The sequence below is a fragment of the Lynx rufus genome, unplaced genomic scaffold, assembly GCF_022079265.1.
Source record: "Lynx rufus isolate CCGP_SWC_20201006 ecotype Redwood Valley unplaced genomic scaffold, mLynRuf1.p SCAF_7, whole genome shotgun sequence".
Taxonomy (NCBI): Eukaryota; Metazoa; Chordata; class Mammalia; order Carnivora; family Felidae; genus Lynx; species Lynx rufus.
In genome coordinates, this window is record NW_025814889.1 from 115370941 (window position 1) to 115395659 (window position 24719).

The 24719-nt window shown below is 45.2% G+C and overlaps 1 long non-coding RNA gene across 1 annotated transcript; it reads left to right on the forward strand.

The window, feature by feature from the left end:
* The first annotated feature begins 574 nt into the window (after positions 1-574).
* LOC124501488 (uncharacterized) lies at positions 575-23986 on the forward strand. The gene is made up of 3 exons (XR_006959766.1): positions 575-704; positions 13589-13763; positions 21688-23986. It is a non-coding gene; the product is annotated as an uncharacterized LOC124501488 (long non-coding RNA).
* The last annotated feature ends 733 nt before the right edge of the window (positions 23987-24719 follow it).

The window sequence follows — 24719 nt, forward strand, 5'->3', positions numbered from 1 at the left end:
TGCCTTCTCAGAAGTAAGGACAAGCACCACACTGGGTGACTGGTTTAGCCACTCTTAGGCAAACACAAAATTAAATATTTAGCAATTTCTTTTTTGAAGCTGGGGTGGGGGAAGGGCTCAGGGAAGCTACCCCCAGTTCCAAGAAAGTATAAACACTATTCATGCACTTTTTGAGATGATTATCATTTTTAGCCAATTGCTACATGGTCAACATCTGATACCTCTTACCACATTGAGGTGGCAAAGTTAATCCGTTGGCTTGTCTGTCCCAAAGCAACAGAGATCTTGTCTTCTGGTGATGATTTAATGAAGCCCAAGTCATCCTTGCAAAGAGGAAGTGCAAAGGATTCAAACAGTGCTTTTTTTTTTTTTTTTTTTTTTTTTGGCAGCAACAATAGTTCTGTGTCTGTTCTCTCTTAACAGAGAAAGCATCGTGGCTGATAAATATGTCAGAGCTGTTTAGAGATGTGTTCTGTCTTATGTGTGTTCTGCAAAGCTCAAAAAAAAGAGAAATTGGTCTTTTGTGGCTTCCAGGAAAAAGTGTTTTTCTCCTCTTCTTTCTGTTGTTTTGTTTGTTGCACATCTAAATCCCAGAATCATCTAGGAAGAGGAAGGGAGTGAAGACTTTCAAAAGAGCTGAATTTCTCACTACTAAAGTAGTATTTCACCCCACATATGCAGACACAGCATGTGCAGAAGAGAAGGTACTGTTTGTCTTACTGTTTGTCTTACTTTGGATGTTTGATTTAAGTAGAGAGAAGCCTTGTATTATCACCAATATGTATTACATCTGTTACCCCTGAGACTAGTCCTCAGAAACTGGATAAATGGAACTCTGTGCTCTGAGTAAAATGGCTTTCTAGGAGATTATCACAGGAAGATAAGAGAACCCTGCACTGTATACCAAAGAGGGGGTTTTATACACACACACACACACACACACACACACACACACTCACCTAACTTTGCATATAGACATTTGACTGTTTTTCAGAACTTTCTTAGATTCATCATGAATATAATGTCCTCCTCCTGATAATTTTTCTTCATAATCCATCTTTAAAATAAATTTGGCATTTTTCGGAGTTAAAGATTTTGAACTTTGAGCACCCACATATAATCAACTGATCAACTTGTGAAGACTGCTTTGTCTCTGAGGGAAGGAGAAGGAGTGCACAGAAAGATGAAAGCAGATTTCCTGGGGCCTTTGGCTCAATGTTAGCCTGATTCTCAGAATCTAGATTTAGGAGACAAACAAAATGTCAGCCTGGCCTCTGTGGTTTCCTCTCCATCCTCTCTCTTCTTAGAGGTCCACTCAGTCCTTGGAATTAACATCTGCCAATCTCAGGAGACTGTATAATTGAGTAAAAACAGACCCAAAGTGGCAACAGTAAGAAACTTGGAATTAATACGTCTTTGGGGCCAAAATATTCAGCTTAGTAAATATAATTTGATAAACACTGGATATAATTTAATTAGGCATAAGGACAAAGAAGGGAAAAAATGAAGTTCTCCATTGTGAAGAGGGGCTTAACTCTGGTACACACTGGAACTAAAAGTATGAGGCCAAATTTGGAGACAGAGTCGAAACCCCTATGTAAGTTCAAGAGATTTCTTAGACTTGTCTTTTACTTCTACACACAGACTTATTTAGTGATCTTAAATGTCTGTGAAATCTAGTATAGATGGCTACACTTGGCTTCTATTGGAAAACATTCAAACCCTACACTTTTGACATGTAAAATATGAATGTTATTCAACCTAAATAGAGAAGGAAGGATATTCTTCCCTTTGCGTCAATGTGGATAGACCTAGAGGCCGTGATGCCGAGCAAAATAAGCCCAACATGGAAGGACAAATACTGCATGATTCTACTTACATAAGGTTTCTAAACTAGTCAAATTCATAGAAGCAGAGAATATAATAGGTGGTTGCCAGGGGCCAGAAGGAGGGGGAAATGAAGAGTTGTTATTCAGTGGATACCAACTTTCAGTTATAATAGATGAATACATTCTAGAAATCTGCTGTACAACATAGCGCCTACAGTTATTATGGTATTGTGCACTTCAAAATCTGCTCAGAGGGTAGATCTCATGGTATGTGTTCTTACCATATAAACAAACAAAGCCACAACAACTACAACAACAACAACAACAACAACAACAAAGAGACAGAAGGAGACTTTGGGAGATGCTGTGTTGGATGTGTCTATGACCTTGACTGTGGTGATGGTATCCTGTATTTGCGTAGGTTGAAATTCACCAAAATGTACACATTAAATATGTGCACTTCTTTATATATCAATTATATTTCAATAAACCTGTTAAAAATTGATACTTGAACAAAAGGGAAAAATAAATAAATATGAGGTATGACTATAAGCTAAATGTAAAACTAAATTTCCTTCCACTCTTTATTCAAAAAGCATTTATTGAGAGCCTACTATGTTCCAGGTACTGTGATAGGCACTGAGGATTCAGAGACAAGTAAGAAATGTCCATACCTGGTCTCAAGGAGCTGGGGAAATTCAGAGAAGCACTCATATAGGGATAATGAGATATAATGGGTGGTACTGGCCATGGGGGATGGGAGCAGAATGAGAGGGGTAAGTTCTAGGAAGGAATCACAGAAGTCTCTCCATGGGTTTCTCAAGACATGGTAGCTGCTTTCCCCAACGCAAATGATCCAAGAGAAACAGAGCAACCAAGACAGAAGCCAGAGGGTTCTTTATAACTAGTTGAGGAGTTATGTATCGTCATTTATGCCATATTCTATTGGTCACACAGATCAACCCTGGTGCAGTGTGGGACGGAACTACAAAAAGTTATGAATACCAGGAGTAGGAGTTCACTGGGGATGGTCATGGAGACTGGCTACCACAGTTCTCTAGAAAGAGGTAGGCAGAGGACATGAGTCAAATAACTGAGCCAACAGCTAATAACACCCATTATAGGTTTTGATTTAAAATGAATGGAAGCACATGGCTTAGGCTTTGGGGCCTAAACAGAACCTCTCACTCCTTCCTGAATCTAAATTTTGACATCTTAGTACCCTCTAGAAGGATGCAGGGGGTGGGGGGGAAAGATTACAAAATAACTAGTGATTTGATTTATCTCCCTGGGCCCTTGCATAGAGGAGTCAGAGAGTAAGAGAGCTGAACCCACATGCCCACACAACTGCATGAAACAGAGAAGAGAGAGAACCATGCCTAGGGACCACAACCTTGCCCTGGTCACAGGCTCTGACCACTCAGACTAGTGAGTCCTCTTCCCTTGGGTTGGGGGTAGGAGTCTAGGAAGAGGCAAGATGGCAAGAAGGAAGGAATTGAAAAATTCTTGTTTCCTGTGCTGAAGGCAATGTCATTGGGTAATGTCTGTCATTCATATAAGGGAATTGAAGTGTAGAAAGATTAACTAAAGTTAATGAAGCCTATTTCCAAGAAGCCATGAGTGAAAATCCCAACTTTCAAAATCAGCCATAGTGGTCATATTGGGTCAAAGAGACCATAATTTCTGTTGATCTTGTCATGTACTCCTTTTTTTGGGGGGGGAGGCATTTTTACTGTGTCACAGGTATTTAGGTTATACATTAAAATAACTGAAGATGCACTTTCGAGAAATAGAAACATGGGAGAGAACCTGGAATCATTTATTGCTACCTGTTCTTTGCAGAAGTAAGGAAATTGCCATCCCAAGAATTAATGTTTGGGAATGAGGCTTAGGTCTTTTTCACCCCGAGTCTGGTGTTTTCTCCTCTTTCTGCACTATGAAGGGGTTCCTGAACGTATGCTTCCTCCAAGACTGGTTCCTTTTCCCCAGCTGAGCAAGAAGAGTGCAGAGTATGGTAGAAAGAGCTCTGGTCTTAGATCAGAAGCCCCATGTGAAGTATCAGCTCCATTCTGCATAAGTGTATATGATCTAGGCATGCTCTCCTCAGTTTCTTCTTCTAAAAAATGGGTATAGTAATATTTGCCAACCTCTCAGGATGGTTGTAGGGACGAAACGAGGTACTATTTGTGAAAGATCTCTGTAGGGTGTAGGTACTAGGCAAAGGTAGGGAATCAATGTTTGGAAATCTAAATCTGTAAGGTGTCCAGCTGCCAAGCTAAAATGGCCATGCCCTGGCTTCTTACATTTCACTACCTCCAGAATTTTTTTGACTCTCCATTCTTAGGCATTGTATCCCCCCGCTCCTTGTTTCCACTGATGGTGGTCCAGCTGAATTCTGGACCCCGAGTTCAAATACTGAGAGGTCAGTGATTCTGTTTTCTATGTGGGATGAGGTTTTCCCCTCCCCACAACCACAAGAATAAGCAGAGCATGTGAGTACTACTTTGGAGGGAAAAAAGCAAACCATCGTATCATTTAATAGGAATCTAAAAAGTTTTAGCTTCTTGAGTATGGATATTGAGACTGACTGGCAACTGCTTCTGCCAACAGTCAAGATTTATTATCATAGAAAATTATTTCAGTCCACAGAGATTCCATAGGGACCAGCGTATGGTCATGGGTATAATTAATAGCAGAACTGTTTGGGAAGGACATTAGCATTTATGCGGTGCTTCCCACACTCAAGGCAGAGAGTAAGGAGTGAGATTGGTGTCATTCTTGCTTTCCAGAGGAGGAAGATGAAGTTCGGAGAGGTTAGATAGTTGTTCCAAGGTCACGAGCTTATAAATGGTGGAGTTAAGACTTGAATCCAGGTCTTTGCACTTCCTATAGTCTCACCCCAGGGAAGGTCCAAAGCATTTTGAATCTATTATTTACTTGTGTTTGAAAATGAGAGGGGCGCTTGGGTGGCTCAGTCGGTTAAGCATCTGACTTCGCCTCAGGTCATGATTTCATGGTTCCTAAGCTGGAGCCCCACGTTGGGCTCTGTGCTGACAGCTCAGAGCCTGGAGTCTGCTTTGGATTCTGTGTCTCCCTCTCTCTCTGCCCCTCACCCACTCACACTCTGTCTCTCCCTCTCAAAAATAAATAAATATTAAAATTTTTGAAAAGAAAAAGGAAAAGAAAATGAGAGATGTGTGGAGAAACACAGTAACTAAAATAGCTTAACCAATTGCCCAGAGTTTGGAAATGTCAGGTAAAAGCAAGGTCAAAACATTGATTAAAAATTTTTTAAAAAAAGCCTCACACTTCTGCCTCTTGATACAAGGCACAGATACACTTTTTTTTTTTTCAACGTTTATTTATTTTTGGGACAGAGAGAGACAGAGCATGAACGGGGGAGGGGCAGAGAGAGAGGGAGACACAGAATCGGAAACAGGCTCCAGGCTCCGAGCCATCAGCCCAGAGCCTGACGCGGGGCTCGAACTCACGGACCGCGAGATCGTGACCTGGCTGAAGTCGGACGCTTAACCGACTGCGCCACCCAGGCGCCCCCAGATACACTTTTAATGACAGCTCCTTTTCTGACATTGTCCTCAGGGGAGATTTCAATTTAGGGCCATTAATAAGTGGAGGGTATAGAAAGTCATAACAAAATACAGGGGACCTAAAACAAGGATTTGAAGCCATGTCTGGCAAGAAGAAATTGAGCTCAGGAAGTTCTCAAATACATAGAGATTTATTTTGTTTCACAGCTTTTACCAAAAAAATTCCCAAAATATGTGGACTTCTAGGAAGCAGAGAAGTTAGCAAATTGCCAAGGCATTAATAGTCAGTTCTTGGTACTGTTAGAGCACAGTCTGACTTGCACATCTGACTGAAATATTTTCCTTAGCAAGCATACTCTTTCCTGGTAGTATTCTTAATGTTTCTGTTAAAAGGTGACTCATTCTTTTGGTAGTCTGGTCACTCTAGTCAGAAAAATAAGAATTTATTGAGCATATACTGTGTGTCTGTCTCTGACCTAGATTCAAGGGATACAAATGTAAACAGAATAGAATATATGCTAACTTTCATGGGGTTTGCATCCTGGTGGGAAAAGAGGTTAAGTCAACAACATGGAATTATAACATGTGCATTACAATAGGACTTAAACTGAGAACAAACTGAGGGTTGATGGGGGGTGGGAGGGAGGGGAGGGTGGGTGATGGGCATTGAGGAGGGCACCTTTTGGGATGAGCACTGCGTGTTGTATGGAAACCAATTTGACAATAAATTTCAAAAAAAAATAAATAAAAATAAAAAAACAATAGGACTTAAAATGAAAGTAGGACAAGGTGCTGTGGAAATGCAAGAGAGAGGTATCCCACTTAGTCTTGGAAAGTCAGTGAAAGCTCCCTGGATAAAATGCCATCTAAGCTGAGGCCCAAAGGATGAATAGGAATTAATGGGGTTATATTAGGGCTCACAAGAGAAACAGAATATATATATATGTGTGTGTATATATATATATATATATATATATATATTTGTATATATACATATACACACACACATTAATACATGAATATATATATGAATATACATATATGAACGTGTATATATGACTATATATGTATATATATGTATACATATACATATTCATATATATATTCATATATGAATATATTACCAAAGGAATTGGCTCATATAGTTATGGAGGCCAAGAATGAAGTTATGGACGAGGACAATTGGGGGTATAATTCAGTCTGAGTTCAGTAGGCCTGAGAACCAGGGTAAGTGTAAGTCCTGGTTGAAAGATGGATGTCTCAGCTCAAGCAGAGAGCAAATTCATCCTTCCTCTACCTTTTTGTTCTATTCAGACCCTCAGTGGATTGGAAGATGCCCACCTGCATTGGGTCAGTCTACTGATTCAAATGACAATTTCTTCTAGAAACATCTCACAGACATGCCGAAAAATAATGTTTCACCAGCTCTCTGGGCATCCCTTAGCCCAGTCAAGTTGACACATAAAACTGACCATCACAGGGGCTATATATTCAGCAGATGGAGGAACACATACAAAGGGATGAGGCGAAGAGTGGAGTGTGTTTGGGGAACTGAAAGAGATGCGTTTTGGGTGGAGTACTGAGAGTAGACGTGGCTGGAAAGATGAACTGGGGCTAACCTTGCATACCATGGTCAAGAGTTAGGACTTTATCCTAAGAAAAATGGGAAACCATCAAAGGGATTTAAGCATGATAAAAGACAATCAGACCTAATGTTCTAGCAAGATCATCATTCTGTGTGTATGTATTTCAGAAAGACCTATTTGGTGATTTGGAGCATGAGACACAGGTTGGAGGACAAGATCAGAAGCAGGATAACTAATAGGCAGCAATTGTCATCATCTAAGTCAGAGATGGGGTGGTCTAGTCCAGGGTCACACCATTCGACCTGGAAAGAAGTAGATTCAAGAGCTCCTTAAAGGGTGGATTGAGTCTTGACATGGATTAACCATAAGAAATGAGGTAGGGACGCAGTCCAAGATGGCTCCCAGATTTCTGGGATGTATGGATGGGGATGCCATCTCCTGAACTGTATGCTGCTGAGGGAGCAGGTTTCAGAGAGATGGGGAGGAATGCCATCTAGGGAATTGCTGGAGGAGTGTATGGGACACGCAGGTGGAGCTGTTCAATAGAAAGTAAGAACTATGGGTTGGAATCTGAGGAGAGAAATCTGAACAGGGGTTTTTTGAGACATTAGCAAATGGATGGCAGTTGAAGTCAAGACTAACATCACATTGGCAAGGCTACCTTCAGCAGACTTGTCGTCAGAGAAGGTCTAGAAGCTCCCACTTTTTTCTTGGTTTGCACTTGTCAGACCACATGCATGTCATTAAGACAGACAGTCATTCTCAAGTCACTTTCTGTTTTTTAAAGTAGTCTCCCTGTGTCCCTAGAACTATTGGTTAAGGTATGTAGAGAGAGGCAACGCACACTTTAGATATATATGTCCAAGGTCCTGAAGTGCCAAGCTGTGACAGAGTTCAGCTCTGGTTCCTCCCTGAGCTCTTTCCACTGCACTCAACTGCCTTGAGGTCACCCTTCCTGACACTTTATAAAGAATACACTCAATTCCCAGACAGCCATGATGGACTGCAGTTCATAATTACCGCTAAAAGATTTCACCCAAGAGAAGTGCAGGGACAGCCTCTGCCAGGCTCAGTGGCTCTTGGCTCCTGCCGTCCTTACCCCACACCCTTGTCCTCAATGCAGCATTTCCCAGCCTGTGTTGGCCTCAGCACAGATTCACATGGCCCCTCTCTACCCTCAGCACATCTTGGAGAGAGGTCTTGGCCCCATGGCTCCTAGGCTCTAGACACACGGTCATTCACTGGTTGTAAGAGGTGGCCTGACCAGCACCCAAATGCTCAAAAGGTGGGAAGAGAAAGTTTTCCTGTTGGTCCAGGAAAGCATGGTAAATGGAGAAGAGATTTAAAAAGATCACTTGGGCTTAGGGCTTTGTTTTCTTTTTGTTTCTGAGCAGTGGAATTCTTTTTCCCAAGGAATTCTTGAATGGGACTCCAATTTATAAAATGGTTTTTAAAAAGGGAGGGGGGGAGCTGCTCTGATAGAAGCAGGAGCCCTGGGGGCGGAGCCAGCCACCTCACCAGATACGCACTCACCAGGGCCCTCTGCGCAGCGGCTTCCAGGCTTCTTGGAACACTTTGTGTTCCAGTCATTTAGTCCACGCCCTCAGGATAGTGGATGATACAGGAGCATGGGAGCATGGACTTTAGAGTCAAACTCCTCTGATTTGAGTCCGGTCAACCTGCTTATTAGGTGTGTGATTCAGGACAGGTTATTTCAATTTTCTGAACTGCAGTCATCATCTGTAAAATGGGGATTGTAAGTACAGAATTACAGTGAGGGTTAAAACAGAAAAAATATCTCAGGTACTGAGTACCGTGCTCAGCATTTAGCACATTCTCAACAAACAGGTATTATTATTGTTAGCTGTCAAACATTTGGATTTTTAAAGACAGGCAAGAAATTTGGATTTTTACTTATTTATTTTTAACGTTTATTTATTTTTGAGACAGAGACAGAGCATGAACAGGGGAGGGTCAGAGAGAGAGGGAGACACAGAATCTCAAACAGGCTCCAGGCTGTGAGCTGTCAGCACAGAGCCCCACGCGGGGCTCGAACTCACGGACCGCGAGATCATGACCTGAGCCGAAGTCGGACGCTTAACCGACTGAGCCACCCAGGCGCCCCAAGAAATTTGGATTTTTAGAAACAGGCAAGAAATTTGGATTTTTTTTGGTGAGACTCTCCTAATTTTTTAATGTAGGCAAGTAATTAATTTTTTTAAAAAAAGTTTTATGAGCTAAATAAGATGCCCTCTAGCAGTCAGTTTGGGGCCACTGGAGTAAATAGTTAATACACCATTATACATGGTACGTACCGTGTGGGATTAAGCACGTGTGAGGACGGGGCTCAGATGAGGCTGATTTGTCCACGAGGGGGAGGGGCAGGAGGCTGAGCAGCCAGGAGGGAGGAAGTGGCCCAGAGCTGTGAGTGGGTCTATGGGCAGGGGATTGTGGGCTGCGGTGGTTGGTAGAGGTTGGACCCTGTTGTCCTGCTGTGGGGTAGATGGGTGTTTCCGGGGGTGGTGGGAACATTCTCTTCCCTGGCCTGCCGAGATGGGACCAGGATTCACAAAGGAAAGGCTGACCCCAGCACTTCCGGGCTGCACTCAACTCAGGAGTTTCCACGTGGACCCAGCCTCTATTTGAAATATTGATGCTTTGGTCATCATGGAATTTTTTTTTTTTTTTGCATTAACTTTGAGCTTTTAAAATATTGCATTAAAATATACGTATGTCCGGGGCGCCTGGGTGGCGCAGTCGGTTAAGCGTCCGACTTCAGCCAGGTCACAATCTCGCGGTCCGTGAGTTCGAGCCCCGCGTTGGGCTCTGGACTGATGGCTCAGAGCCTGGAGCCTGTTTCCAATTCTGTGTCTCCCTCTCTCTCTGCCCCTCCCCCGTTCATGCTTTGTCTCTCTGTGTCCCAAAAATAAATAAAAATGTTGAAAAAAAAATTAAAAAAAGAAAATATACGTATGTCCGTTACTGAGTTTCTGGGTGTCCCCTCACATTTTGTGCCCAAGTCTAGCACGTCACTCCCTTCACCCTAGTCCTTGCCCGAAATCCCAGACCAGTCGTGGATTAGGGGATTGTCCATGCGGCAGGCTGGCTGTCTGAGGCCAGTGCTTGGAGCAGGTGGACTCTGGGGAATGCAGACTGATTCTGATTGTAGCCAAAGCAAACAGTCTCTAGGAAACAAAGCTACTGGAGGAGAGGAGAGGAGGAGCGACACATTCCACAGGCAAACAGGAACTGTGTCCAGAAGATTTATTCTTTTGGATTCTTGGCACTTCTTTCTCCAGTTCTTTGGTAAGGAAATGCACGGACTGATTTCCAGGGGATCAACTGTGACTCTCGCCTCCCCGAACTTGCAAACAGCCTTCCCCTTTGTTCCATTATGAAAGGTACAGAGATTCCATTCAGAGGAGCTCAGATGTTCAAGGAGAAAACTATTTCCCCTGAAGCATCTCTCCTCGGAGACTTCCATGAAATCCCAGCTCTGGGTCTGGAACTGCCTGTGGGGCCCAGCCCTGCGGCTTCCAGGTCAGGGCCAGATCTCAGGTCACTGAGTCCGTCTGGGAAGCCACAGGTCTGCGAGCTGTGGCTTAGTGCAGGCGGAGCCACTAGGGGAGCTGTCTCTTCTGTGGGGCAGGTGGCGGCTGGAACCTGCATCCACTCCCAGAAATCCCACCTGCCTTTGAACTGAAGGACAAGGCCTGGAAGTTTGGTGGAATCAGTAGGAGTTCTAGATGAGTTCAGCTGTTTCAGACATAGGAAAAAAAGAGACCGTCAGGTTGAACTTCATATCTTCCACCCAAATTAAGAAATCAAACTTTCCAGATAGGATCAAAGCCCCCTTAAACAACTTAAATGTCCACCTTTGGGAGAAAGGATATTATAAATGCAGGCATGTTCTAGAATATTCTACAGCAGGTAAAACAAATGAATCAGAGCTATGTGTGTCATCTCAGATAAATCTTAAGTACATCGTTGAGCTTGATTCTTTCTCCAGATGTTTCCTGGGAAACTGGAACTGACTTGCTCTGTGAGGGCTCTTAGCTCAGAATGGGACCTGATTGTCCCCACCTGCTTCTCTTCCTTCTTCCTTTCCTGTATTCCACCCTCCCCACCCCCAGATTCTCTTCTCTTGCCTCCTCCAATCTTGGGTTATATTCTTCCTGCCTCTCCTGTTTCTCTCCTCCTTTCCTCTTATTTTTTTAAGTTGTTATTTATTTTGAGAGAGACAGAGCATGAGCAGGGGAGGGGCAGAGAGAGGGAGAGAGAGAATCCCAAGCAGGTTGCAAGAGGCTGGGGACACACACACACACAGCCTGACTCAGGGCTCCAACTCATGAAACGGTGAGATCGTGACCTGAGCCAGAATCGAGAGTCTGTTGCTTAACCGACTGAGTAGCCTAGGCACCCCTCCTTTTCTTTGATCTTAATGGGAGAGGCCTGGGGTAGAGGTGTGGGAATGCAGGGAGGTGTGTGTGTGGGGGGGGGGGTGGTGGAAGTGGTTAACATGTAGCTCGTACCAGACTATATTAGGTGCCATGCACACATTACTTCATGGTCATTCCATTATTATCCCCATTTTAAGACTGAGAAGACTGAGACACAGAGAAGTTGGAAAATGGGCCAGAGCTCTGCAAGCGTGAGCAGCTGAACTGAGACTTGACTTCGGGTCAGAATCTAGACTCTAGCTCCTCCCATCTCCCACCACACAGCCAAGGGGCACAGCCTTTGCCTCCCTCCTGCTTTTTCTCTCCTTCCCTCGCCAAAAACGTCCCATATTGCCCACTACTACAAGTACCAGTATTATTGTTATACTTTCTGTTACACATTTCAAGAATACCATAGGTTAGGGTTTATCAAATGCTTTCATGAACAAGATTTTATTTGGTCCTAACAACCCCTGTGAGGAAAGTGTGGCCGATATTAAGACCACTTTGTAAGTGAGAACCAGAACTCTGAGAGGCTGGGGACACCCTGCAGGCCATGTAGCCATGGGCTGATATTCTGTCCCTGACTCTGAGTCCCGGCTTCTGGTTACTCTGCTTCACCGAGACCCTCTAAAGCTGAGACCACTTGAAGTCAAGTGCTGTTCACTGGAGACACATGATGCTTGTGAAACCAAATCCTGTCTTTAAATTTTGATGTGTTGTCCATCATGGATTTTTTTGGCATTCATCTTGGGGTTTTTAAATATTGCATCAAAATCCTATTTCTATTATTTATGTGATTGCTGGGGTTATTTGGTGCCCTTAAATTTAGCCCTGGGGGTGATACCTTACTGTCCTCACCCTAGTCCCAGCCCTGTCTTTACCTCGTTCCAGAATTACCCTGTGTTTTTAATGAAGCAAGCATGTGCCAGCTGGTTTTATAACAGTGCCACATGGCTGCCTTTTCTGACCCGTCTCCCCAGGTCCCCTTCTGGGAAGCCTGTCTGATCAGAATGATTCCATAGAAGTCAGCGAGTACCTTTGGTTGGTGCAGGGACAATGATGCCTCAGAAAGAGGAGGCCTGCTTTCTTCCACGGGGCCCTTGCTGTTAGTGGATGCTCAGTGCTTTGAGCTAGTTAGAATAATAAAGTCGTTTTCTGGGAAGGGACTATTTGGGAATAAACTTCCATGGGTTCCTCCTCCTGTACCCACCAGCCCCCACTCCCGGCTGTCAGCCTTTAGGGAAACAGAAGGAACAGCTTGATCAGGGTTTTTCCTAGAAAAGCCCTTCGATGGGCCCATTATGGAAAACCGAGCTGTTTTTTGTTTTCTTTGATTAATCACGCTGTCCTATTTCCCAAAGCGAATGTGGCCTTGGGTCTTCCAATGAGCACAGCCGCAAAGGAAGGGCCCAGGCTCCCTGGAGCGTGATAAGGACACCAAGACAGGGGGAGGTGGGGCGGGACACGTGTAGTCCTGTCCTTAAGGACTCAGCTCTTTGAGGAAGCTCAGGTTACCCATTTCCTTTGTGTTTTTTCTGCCAGTGCAAAAGGAGAAACATTAGCCTTTAAAGATTTCTTTATAGTTCCTTGAAAGCTGGTGGGATGAAGTCAGCCAGAGAATTATATAACAGCAAAACTCATTTAAAGCAACAGTATCTTTCTATAGGGCTGTGGCATTTCATTGATCAGTCTTGGTCACTAATTATGAAGAAAAAGATGCTAATTTTGTGAAAAAAAAAATAGAGGGGCACCCGGTCACACACTCCCGCTTCCTTACCTTCTATTCTCTCACTGGAGGGATGCAATTCCTAGGGTGTTGATTAAAAAAAAAAAAAAAAAATCCTCTTCCAAGGAGGACAAAAGGAAATCATGTTCATTAACCTCAGGCAGCCACAGCATACCTAATCTTGTTTGAATTCGGAAGAAAAATAAGGAAAGAAAAAAGCTTTCTAAAGCACTCGTTTGTTGTAATTTAAGAGTCTTGGGAATTTTATAAATATTCAGCTATTTTTCTCCTTTCAGAGGAAGCCAGGCCCTTTGAGGTAGGGAAAGACTCAAGCATCAGATATTCTGCTGCTACGCTCATTTATGTGACACCTTTTACCTCAAAGTGCAATACCAGACGTTACCTCAACTGATCTCCACACTCCTCGCGTTTGTCCTTCTCTCTCTACCCATTTTAGAGACAAGGAAACTGAGGCCCAAGCATTCTGTGACTTGCCAGGCACACACAGCTCAGCTGGAGACCAAATTGTGAGATCTCGTCTCTGTCTTCACCGGCATCACCCGGCAGAGAGTCCCCATCTCCTTTCCCCTACACCTGCCTTCCAGGGGACATGGAACAATCAATGTCTGGAGGTATTTTTGGTTGTCACAACTGGGGGAGGGGCGGCACAGGAGGAAGTGCTACTGGCAGCTGGTGGATGGAGGCCAAGCGTGCTGCTAAACATCCTAGGATGCACGGAAGGCTCCAGTAAATCAGTATCCGGCCCCAAATGTCGCTGGTGCCGAGGCCGAGAAGCCCCGGTCCGCTCCCTGTTCCGCATCAGAGGGAAATTCCAACCCCTGCGAGTTGCCTAGGTCTCCTCTGCCCAGCGACGAGCTTGGCCTCTCCCCTGCGACTGCTACAAGAGTTAAAAGGCGCTGTCGAGCGTGCCCTTTGGCGGTGGCCAAGTGTCCCCTGCAGGGTTTACTGCGGGACACGCAGTGCATCAGCCGGAGCTGATGTGTTCTATAATTTATAGTCACAGGGCGTCTGTCTTCATTTAGCAGCAAGCCCGCTGGCAGCCGCCCTGCCCTGCCAGGGAGGAGGCGAGCTCCGCGGAGGCCCGTCCCCCCCCCCCCCCCCCCCCAGCCAGCCACCAGCCCGTGGTATTTGGGGACGGCAGTGGCTCAGGGGCACCTGGGAATAGGCCGGCGGAGATGGCGCTGAGCACGCGGTCTCCCCTTCCGACCCATCCGTCAGCGGCAGCCCCTGCCAGAAGATGGCCTATTGAACATTTCCAGGAATAGCGCTGCCAAGCCTGTCAACTGCTTTCTTGGAAATTCACTCAGTAAGGATGGCGGGCCTCCAGCAGGGAGAGCAGAAAGCCCGGCCTGGAGCGCGGCGCTCAGAAATGGCAGCGCCTGGCTGCAGGCCTGGTCCTCGCCCCGGGGCAGGGGAGCTGAGCGCGCTCGCTGGGCCGCGGGGCCCAGCGGCTTCCGCAGTCATCTGGAAACGTTCTCAGCGCTCAGCGGAGGTGGTCACGCCTTGCGGAAGGCCCGGGGCCCTGCCAACCTCCTGCAAGTCCGTGACCTTCCCATGCCTGCTGTGTTTGTTCAGACAGCGGCAGGCAGCGAGCCCATCGGGCTGGGAGGTGAGGCAGTCCTTGTCCGAAGCGACCGCCCTCCACTTCATCTGGGGAGCCTCGGCCAGCGCTCCTCCGGTCAGCCTCGCTCCCAAAATAGGGCCAAAGGAGCATCGGGAAGGGGCAGGATTTTCTGCCCGTCCCTCCCAGCACTGTCCCCCGGGCACTCTGAAGATGTGGTAAATAAGAGGCAAAGATGTGACATTGAAAGAAAAATCTTGTAATTCACTCTCCTTCCCCTCCCCCGCTGCAGAAGTGACCTTTTCCCTTACAGAGGCCAGACGTTCCTGTTGAAGTTTCACCACTGCCATTGAGCCAGGCCTCACAGGGGAAGCCCCTAGTGGTGGTTGTGGTGATAGGAAGGAGGGGGACCCCGCCTAGGGGCTCTCCATCACCTGCGATGCGAGGCATTGCTAAGGGGCTGCCTCTGGTTACCTGGTCTGCTCTATTAGATGTGTAACATCCGGACAGGGGAATAGGTCTTTCCATTATCTCCAGTGGGGAGCGGAAGAGAGCGACCAAATGTTCTACTTTTCTGTGACTCTTCAGACACACACACGCTCGGGCTGTGTCCCTGTGGGACGTTAATGGTTACAACAATAGCTAACATTTACTGAGTGTCTACTCTGGGCCAGGTGGATGGGATGGGGGTACCTTATATATATTATCCCAACTGACGCACTATGTTGTATGTGTATGTGTGTGTGTGTGTGTGTGTGTGTGTGTATTGTATGTGTATATATATAGATAATATGTGTGTATATATAGATATATAAAATGTGTGTGTGTGTATATATATATATATATATAATTTTTTTTTTTACTATTTCCCTTATTTACGAGAAATCATGACCCCAAAAAGTTAAGGTGTCATCTCAAAATCAATCGATTAGTCAGTGCTGGGGCTGAGATTTGCCTCAAGTGTGCCTGACTCCCAGCTCACCATTCATCCCTGCAGTTGGACTGCAGAGTCCAAATCCCAGCTCACTAGCTGTGTGGCCTGGGGCAAGTTACTTAATCTCTCTGTGCATCTGTTTCACTGTCTGTAAAATAGGGATAAAATAGGACCTATCTCCCTGAGTTGCTGTGAGGGTTTAAGGAGTTGGTACATGTCAAGCGCTTCGAACCCGGTACTTCACTTCCCTGACTGCACCCGATCTTTCAAGAATTCTCTGAAGTAGCTAATGTTATCATCCTTACTTACATATGAGGAAACTGAGGCCCGGGGGGCTAATTAACCTGTTCAAGGCAAGTGGGAGAGCTGAGATTCAAATTCTGACGGGCTAATTTCCTAGCCTACCGTGGCAGAGTCTACCTCCAATCTGTATACTTCTATGCATTCATTCTGCTGTTTCTGTGTTTTGCAACTGGGGCATTGTGCGGGCACCATTTTTGCATACTTATACTCGTGAACGAGGTACAGGATCTTTCTTACAGCCACGAAATACTTATCCTTCATAATAGAAGACTCGTTTTTTTTTTTCTGAATTTGCTCTCTGTCGCTGTTGATAGTGACACTGGTAGTGAGGCTCAGCAGGCTGGGCGAGGCTATGCTGCAGTAACAATAAGCCCAGAAATCTCCATGATGAAGCAGCAAAGGTTTATTTCTCCCGTACAGAAAGTCGAGGGATATTTTCCTCCAGGCATTGACTTTGGGGTGCCACACAAGGCTTCCGTGGTCACAGCCAACTGAGAAGGAAGGAGTGGAGGAAGCACTCCCATTGACTACCATGGTCTGGCGTTGACACACGCCTCTTGTATTCACGGTCCACTGGCCTCAACCACAGGCAAGTGAAGAAGTGAGGGGGAGCACATGGATTCCCCCTGCCCCCTGCCAGAGCCCTAGTGGTCTAGGACCAAACCCAGCTTGTAGCCCCAAGTTAAGGACAACTGTTAGCAACTTTGTTAAACAGGTCATGAGAACCCTTTTCTTATTAATTACAGTTGTGTGTTTATTTGAATTGAAACCTCTTTATTTGTTCATGCAGTAAATGTTTACTGAGTGTTCCCTTTCTGCCAGGCACTTTTAGGCTCTGGGAATACATCAGTAAATGAAACAGAACAAAAACCATTACCTTCATGGAATTAGCATTCCAGTAGGAAATGGGGGAAGGTAGATAATTAAGCCGGAGACTAAGAAAGCAATATAATAAGTATTGGTATGTGTGATGGAGAAAGATGAAACAGGGAAGAGGTATCAGGGTGTGAGTGTGTGTGTATTGAGGGGGAACTTTTATTTATTTTTATTTATTTTTTTAAGTTTCTTTTGAGAGAGAGTGAGCAGGGGAGGGGCAGGGAGAGAGAGGGAGAGAGAGAGAACCCCAAGCAGACTCCGTGCTGTCAGTACAGAGCCAGACACAGGACTCGAACTCTCAGTCTGTGAGATCATGACCTGAGCTGAAGTCAAGAGCCAGATGCTCAACCAACTGAGGCGCCCAGGCACCAAGGGGGGCATTTTTAAATAGGATGGTAGGGAGGACCTTCCTGAGAAGGTGATCTTCGAGCAGATATCCGAAGAATGCAAGACAGCTCTGGGGTAAAAGCATTCTGGGAAGAGGAAGTAAGTGGTGCAAAGGCCCTGAGGCAGGACAGTACCTGGCACACCAGAGGATGTCAGTGTGGCTGAGACAGAGAGTGGTAGAAGACAAGATCAGGAAGGGGTGGGGGTGGGACCTACAGAGCCTTGAGGGCCTTGTGACCTGTGTAAGGACTTGGCTTTAAAACCTCCATCACCTCCTTATTGCCTTCAGGACCGGGTCCTGCCTCCTCCCACACCTCCCAATGCCCACGCTGTACTCTTCTCAGTGGTTCTAAACCTGGGGTGGCATCAGGATCCCCTGGGGGTTAAAACCAGAGTGCTGTGGTTCACCCTCAGAGTTTCTGTGCGGGGGCTTGCGAGTCTGCAATGCTAACAGGATCCCAGATGACAGTGATCCTGATGGTACAGGGGCCACACTCTGAGAACTGCACCTGCTCTGGGACAAGCAGCTCCCTCTCACTTCTGGGCCTTCCCACTTCCTCAGGAAAGCTTGCCCACGTTCCTGGACAGCGCCGACTGTATGATCCGTAAGGCCCAGTGCAAAATGAAAATACAGGCCCCTTGTTCCCAAAGTAGGTAAGAAAGGAGAGTTAAAGGCAAGCTATAAAGTTTTCCTTTGAAAATATTTTATTATTTATAAAACGTAGTAAGAATGGTAATGACATATGAATAACAATATAAATTTTTTTAATGGCCCAAACATGTTTTGATGTCATCATTTTATTTTATATAAGACAATAAATAGTATGGATTAATATGATATCAAGATTTTTCTGGCTTACTTTCATACATATTCATTCATTAGGTCATAAGCATTTTTACTTTTACCAACTTCAATTTCAATTCATGCAATTGGAAGTTATATTAGTAGCCATCAGTAAATGCAAGGTCACAAAAACATTTTGATAAATTTAATCTTGACAGTTGAAATCTACTATGACTGGGGAAGGTAAGCATATTTTATAGTCTGTGACAACACTGGGATACATTTTCCATAAATTTTTTTGAACTGAATTTTAGTACATCAGAGGTAATGATTCCTATGGAACTTTTTTTCCAAAAAGAGTTAACTCTTCATACAAATCACTTGTATGTTCTGAGTTGAATATGTGAATTTATATTATTTATAAGCAAAAAATAAATACAACTTACATAGTATTTATCTTATGGAAATCATGTTAATTCTATGATTTTTTAAACAATTTTAATGTTTATTATTTATTTTTGAGAGAGAGAGAGACAGGGTGCAAGCAGGGGAGAGGCAGAGAGAGGGGACACAAAATCTGAAGCAGGCTCCAGGCTCTGAGCTGTCAGCACAGAGCCCCACATGGGGCTCAAACTCACCAACCACGAGATCATGACCTGAGCCAAAGTTGGACACTTAACCAACTGAGCCACCCAGGTGCCCCTAATTCTATGGTTTTTTGATATACAAATTTAATATTTTAATGTTAATATTTCCTCTGACAATTCCTGCAGTTTTTGGAGGTCATAGAAGAACCAAAAGCAGCTTCATGATTTTTATATAAATTCAAAATGCCTCCTTGTGCATTTGATCACTGTATCCTCAAATACAAGGACAATTAATTTTTAAATTATCTTCCTTGTTATTGTTGGTTTATCTAAAACTGTGTGAAGATACTGTTCTATTCTGTTAATTAGGACAGTCTGTAAGAGTTTTTTAAAAAAATCCGCATCTAAGCCCATGGGTATTTGGTTTGCAATGTCGCACTAATTTTGAAACCTAGAAATTCTAAAATCTTTGAAGAATTTTAACAACTCCTTGATATCCTTTATGGCAATGTCAGTGCAAACATCTGTTTTGTAATAGTTTGTTGACAGACTTTACTAGCTGAGCCCCAGCAGTTCCCGTCCTGGTACTCGGAGTAGACAGTTAATATTTGCAGGTGCTCTGGGGACGGGCTCTGGCGACAGACAGGCAAGCCGGTCTTCTAGGGTGCATCGCAGCGCTGCCCTTCAAGGGAACCCCTCTCCTCTCCCACGGCTTCCACTGCTGCCCCGCACCCCCACCCACTGCACCTGCTGCTGCTGAAGTGGACATCGGTCTAAGGCCCGGGTCCCAGGCGGGGCCGCCCCTCAGAACGCCGCGGGCCTCCGACAGCCCCAAGTGTGCGCATGCTCACCAGACGGCCAGGCCAGCTTCTCGCTCTGCACCAGGCCATGCGTGTGGGCTTGAGCCTGCCGCTGCGTTCACCAGCACCTGGCACAGCGCCTCTTTGTGCATGCATGCTCCATTGTCCCTGCTGACTTCCCAGATTCAAAAATAACGTTATCAAGAATTTCAAGACTGCTGCGTCAGAGCATTAAACCAAGGACGGGGTCCCTTCTGAGTGGGCCCTGTGTGACTGCACAGGCCGCACATCCTTGGAGCTGGTCCTGCTCTGGGACCAAGTGACCTACGCTAGTTTTGCCCACGGAGCATATAGTACTATATTAACAACGTAGCATCTGAAATGATTTAATGTCTGTCTTCCCCCACTAGCCGGGAGTCAGCAAACTCCGGCCCGCTGGCCAAATCCAGCCGCTGCCTGTTTTTGAAATGCACTTTTACTGCAGCAGGAGGGCACTCATTTGTTTACCTATTGTCCATGGCTGCTTTCCTATGCTGGAGTAATGCCACGAGGGGTGTTTGGCCCACAAAGCCTAAAACATTTGCTCTCCGGTCCGCTATAGAATTTTGTTGATATAGGATTTGTAAAATTCCTGAAGGCAGGAATCATGTCTGCCTAGAGTGCTGTATAGAGAATGATCAGTCAACATTTGTTGAAGAGAAAATACTAAAGAAAATGAATACATGAAGAGCCTCCTACTTTCCAAACGTAGTTTATCCTTAAAATATCACGTAAATTTGACGATACATATTTTTTTTTGTTTTTATATAAAAATTGTGTTTAAAATTTCTTCCCGTACGGTGAGCTTGGCTCTCCAGGGAAATGTCAGGTGTTTGTTTTGTGGCTTGGCATACCCCTTGATCCACCGCCACGTACCTCAGCCTGGAGAAACACAGGCACTGAATATCATTCATCATTTAATAAATATTTATTGAGCAAAGCACAGGGTAAGGTGTCACGACAAGAGTGACACTAATTCACACTTGAGTCTTCCCGGTAAACCTATAGAGCCTATGGACCAAAAGAGAAAAGACTTGCAAATGTATGTTATACACAAATGCAAATATGTAACTACATGGTAAAAAGTGTTAAGGGCAGATGGAAATTTCTAGATCAAATGCTTTGGGCTCTCAGAGTCAGGACACATTCCTTTTTTGCTGTGAAATCAGGAGCGGCTACTTGCCAGTCAATTTGTTTGGTCTCAGATCCAATCCCTGTCCTGTGCTTTGCTCTGCAGCACAAGGAGCTGACTCCTGCAAACTCCATTTCCCTGGCTGCCCTGCCGACTGGCTGCAGCTAGAGTCAGCAAGTGGGAGGCCACAGAGAAGGACCAGAGGGCTGGGGGAAGGGAGAAGCCAGGCTACTTCTCACCTCCCTCTGAGCCTCTTTTCTACCTGTACAATGGAAAAACCAATAGTATGTTTTCACAGGTTTTTTTTTTAATTTTTTATGAGAATTAAATGAGATAAGGCATGCAAAATGTTTATCCCAGTACCTGGTGTGTATAACAAGCCTTTGAAGAACAGAGCTGTTATTGCTTTTAGCCTTGCTTAGGTAAGTGGGAAAGAGTGCAGTGATCAGTTAGTGACGCCTGCTAAGAGTGAGGTGGGGGAAGTGGTGCCATGTGAGAGGAGGGGTTACCAACCCTGAGATTTAGGAGCCGTATCGTGGAGATAGACTTGATAGGGGCTGGCAAACGGACGGATAGACTCTTGTAAGGTGTTGGGAGAAACCTGAGAATTGGGACCATGATACCAAAAGTAGGCATAGACGATGCATGAGAAAGAATAGGTCTGGGGGACAAGATTATGGATCCGTTTTTAGACCAGAGTGTTGAGCTCTTTCCACTTGGAAACACGTGCGCGTGCACACACACACACACACACACGAACCAAAAACCAATGATAAACTTGAGGATACCTCAGGAAACGTGGCTTTTTGACAGAGATAGACTTAACTTGCAGTGAGTTAGCGAAGAAAACCATCTCAGCAGCTACACATTCGGGCCTCATGGAGAATTGGAAAACGATTCAGGAAACCATAGCAACTCCAGCTACTGGAGTGCGGTCTCCTCTGAAGAAGAGAAACCACTGTTCTGTACGTAGCAATTCTCCCTTGCTCAAGACACCCTCTGTTTCTGCTTCTCTCTCTTCCCAGCTTCCCTCTCCCTGCCTGTCTCTGTGGCTATATTCACTGTGTGTTGCATTCAGGCTTTTAACAGGGCTGTGTGCTGACCCCGGGCCACCTCACGGTTTCCTCTTCAGGTCTGGTCCTTATCAGATGCCTTTGACTCAGCACAGAAGTTGTGGCAGGCACGGCGGCCTCCCAGTGCCTCCCAGTGTGAAGAGCCACGTTTCTCAGAAGGAGCTGTGTAACTGGCTTCACGGCCAGTCAGTCTGGTGTGGATACGGGTGAGTGACTTGGAGATGGCCCTGAGATCTCGGTGAGGCTGAAAAGTAAGATTGGGTCATGGTGGAGGGACCCCTGAGGATACTTAGTTACTTCTGATGTTCCACGTCTCCTAGGAAGTTGATCATTCCAGATCAAAATCTGTCTAAGATTTAGGACAAAGATGTCAGAAATTATTTAAGAAAAAGACAATCATTTTAACAGAACCCAGGGAGTTAGACAACATATATCGAAGGGATCTTCTTGCTGCCCTATAGTCACTTGACTGATTTCTCAGAGGAAAAACTTAGAAATTGGTTTGGAAGGGTGGGTGTGGTGAGGTTAGAGTTTTCTTACTGCCTTGAGAGCTCAGGAAAATAAACAAAACAACCCAACCCTCTGTGATTCTTCCCAGAACTCTTCACATCCAAGACATCCATCTTCACGTTGGAACATGAGGGACCCAGAGCTTACAGCACGCATATTCCAAGTTGACACAAGCTCACTTACATGAGTGGCTTTAAAAACAAAGTGAGGAAGGAAAGAAAAGAGCAGAGAAAGAGGAGGCACAAAAACTAAGAGGAAAAAAAACCCTGAGTGTTTTGAAAATCTATCCTTGTTGGAGACAGATGGAGCTGTGAGGGGCCGGGTGGCTGCCTGCTCCTAAAATCCCAGGTGTGGACGAACAGGATAGCTCTGCAGACATCCCCGAGAGGCGGTATATGTGGTTTTCTTTTAATCCTTAAGAGAGAAGTGCCCCAACATGCACCGTCTTTTCCTAAAACAACTTAAATTAGAAAGAATAAATGCCACAGACTATTGAAGAAGTGGAAAATTTTACGTGAAAGAAAAATTAGCCGGTATCCTTGCCTCTAACCATACCCCCTTATTATATAAGTACTTTTATCATCCTTATTCACAGGCATATGTAATTTTTATGTAATTGTCATCAGAAGCGTTGGGGCTCACCTAACAGAACTTCTGGGTCTGGAGCTGACGCTAGCATTTGGCATCTATGTGATGCCAGCTACTTAAACTCTCTGGGCCTCAGTTTTCTCATCTGAGCAGTAGGGATGATAATCCTACTTGAGGATTAGATGAGACTTTCCAGAGGGCCTGGTTCAATGCCTGGCACAGTCCCAGTCCATTGTAACTGCTGTGACTGTTCGTCATTAAAATACGGCAGCTCTGTAATCCCAGGTTAGCTGGTGCAGGGGGGTTAGCAGGTTGTGAAGTCTGTGTTTGCCACCCCATTTTTTCTCTTTTGCCCGCAAGGCTGTGATCCCCAGTCTCCTTCCTCAAGCTGCCCCAGCCTCTGCCCAATCCAAGATGAAAGAAGTAACACACGTCGGTAGGTGAGCACCCAATATGTGCTGGAAGGACCCGTGCTAAGACTTGGGAAAACAAAGCAATAAAGCTGGCTGATCCCACAGAGAAGTTGCTGGGCTCGGGTGCTATGCCAAGTGCTCCATGGGCATCAGCTGAACCAGCACCCTACAAGGTGGCCGCCGTGGTTTTCATGCAGTTGAAGAATCAGTTTCTCAGCAAGGTTACTGTTAGGGGCTGAGGTGTGTGTCCCCAGAATTCATATGCTGAGGCCCTAACCCCCAGCACCTCAGCCTTTGACTATATTTGTAGATAGGGCCTTTAGAGAGGTGATTATGTTGAAATGAGGCTATTAGGGTGAGCCCTGATCCAAACTGGCTGGTGAACTGATAAGAGGAAATTTGGCTCAGGGATGTGCACACATGAGGAAAGGCCATGTGAGGACACAGTAAGGAGGTGGCCACCTGCAAGCTAAGGAGAGAGGCCTCAGAGGAAACCAAACCTGCTGACTGCTTGGTCTTGGACTTCGAGCCTCCAGAACTGTGAGAAAAATCAGTATCTGTTGCTTAAGACACCCAGTCTGTAATATTTTGCTATGACAGCTCTAACAGACTAATATAGTTACATAACTTCTAAAAGCTTAGGGGGTATTCAGCCTTAAAAAGGAAGGAAATTCCACCACATGCTACAACACAGATGTACCTTGAGGACATTACGCTCAGTGAAATAAGCCAGTCGTAAAAGGACAAATACTCTGTTTCCACTCAGATGTGGTCCCTAGAGTAATCAAATTCATAGAGACAGAAAAGAAAAAAAAGGTAGTTGTCAGGGGCTGGGGGAGGGAAGAATGAGGAGTTATTGTTTAATGGGTATAGAGTTTCAGTTTTGCAAGATGAAAAAAGTTCTGGAGATTGGCAGTGGTGATGGCCGCCAGCAATGTGAATGTACTCAATGCCACTGAATTATACACTGAAAACTGGTTAAAATGGTAAATTTTATGACACGTATATTTTACCCAATAAAAACTTAATTTAAAAAAAGCTTGGGGGGGGGGGCTTCCACCCTGCCTAAAGTTCAGTCTCCCTGAGATCTTGGCTAATTGCTGTTGGAGGGATGAAGGAAGGGAGTTGGAGGAAGAGGGGGGGTGGGGTAGGGGAGACAGGACTCTGGGATGCAGAAGGCTGGCTTACTTTGGCTGCCCTCTCAGAAATGTGCCGGCATGCCCAGATGAAACCTGTCCTGGCCCCACCTGCTCTCAAATGCCAGAATCATAACGCATGCCCAGCACCTTTGCCTTTGTCGATAATGATGATAGAGGAGAACATGATTTCCAAATGTGAGGCTGAATTCCCTGAGGTTTTTTTTTTTTTCTTTTTACCTCTTTTTGTTTCCCGCATCTCCTGGGCCTGCTCTTGGTCACACACAGAAAGAGAACACATGCTCAGTAGTGGTCAAAGCATTTTTCACATTCTTCCACAGCAACAACAAATCAGAACAGCCTTTCCTTATAGTGTGGGTTTCCCACCAAACCTAAGACCTGAGGAGTTGGGGCCCCTGGTATCTGCCCACTGGTTTGGATTGG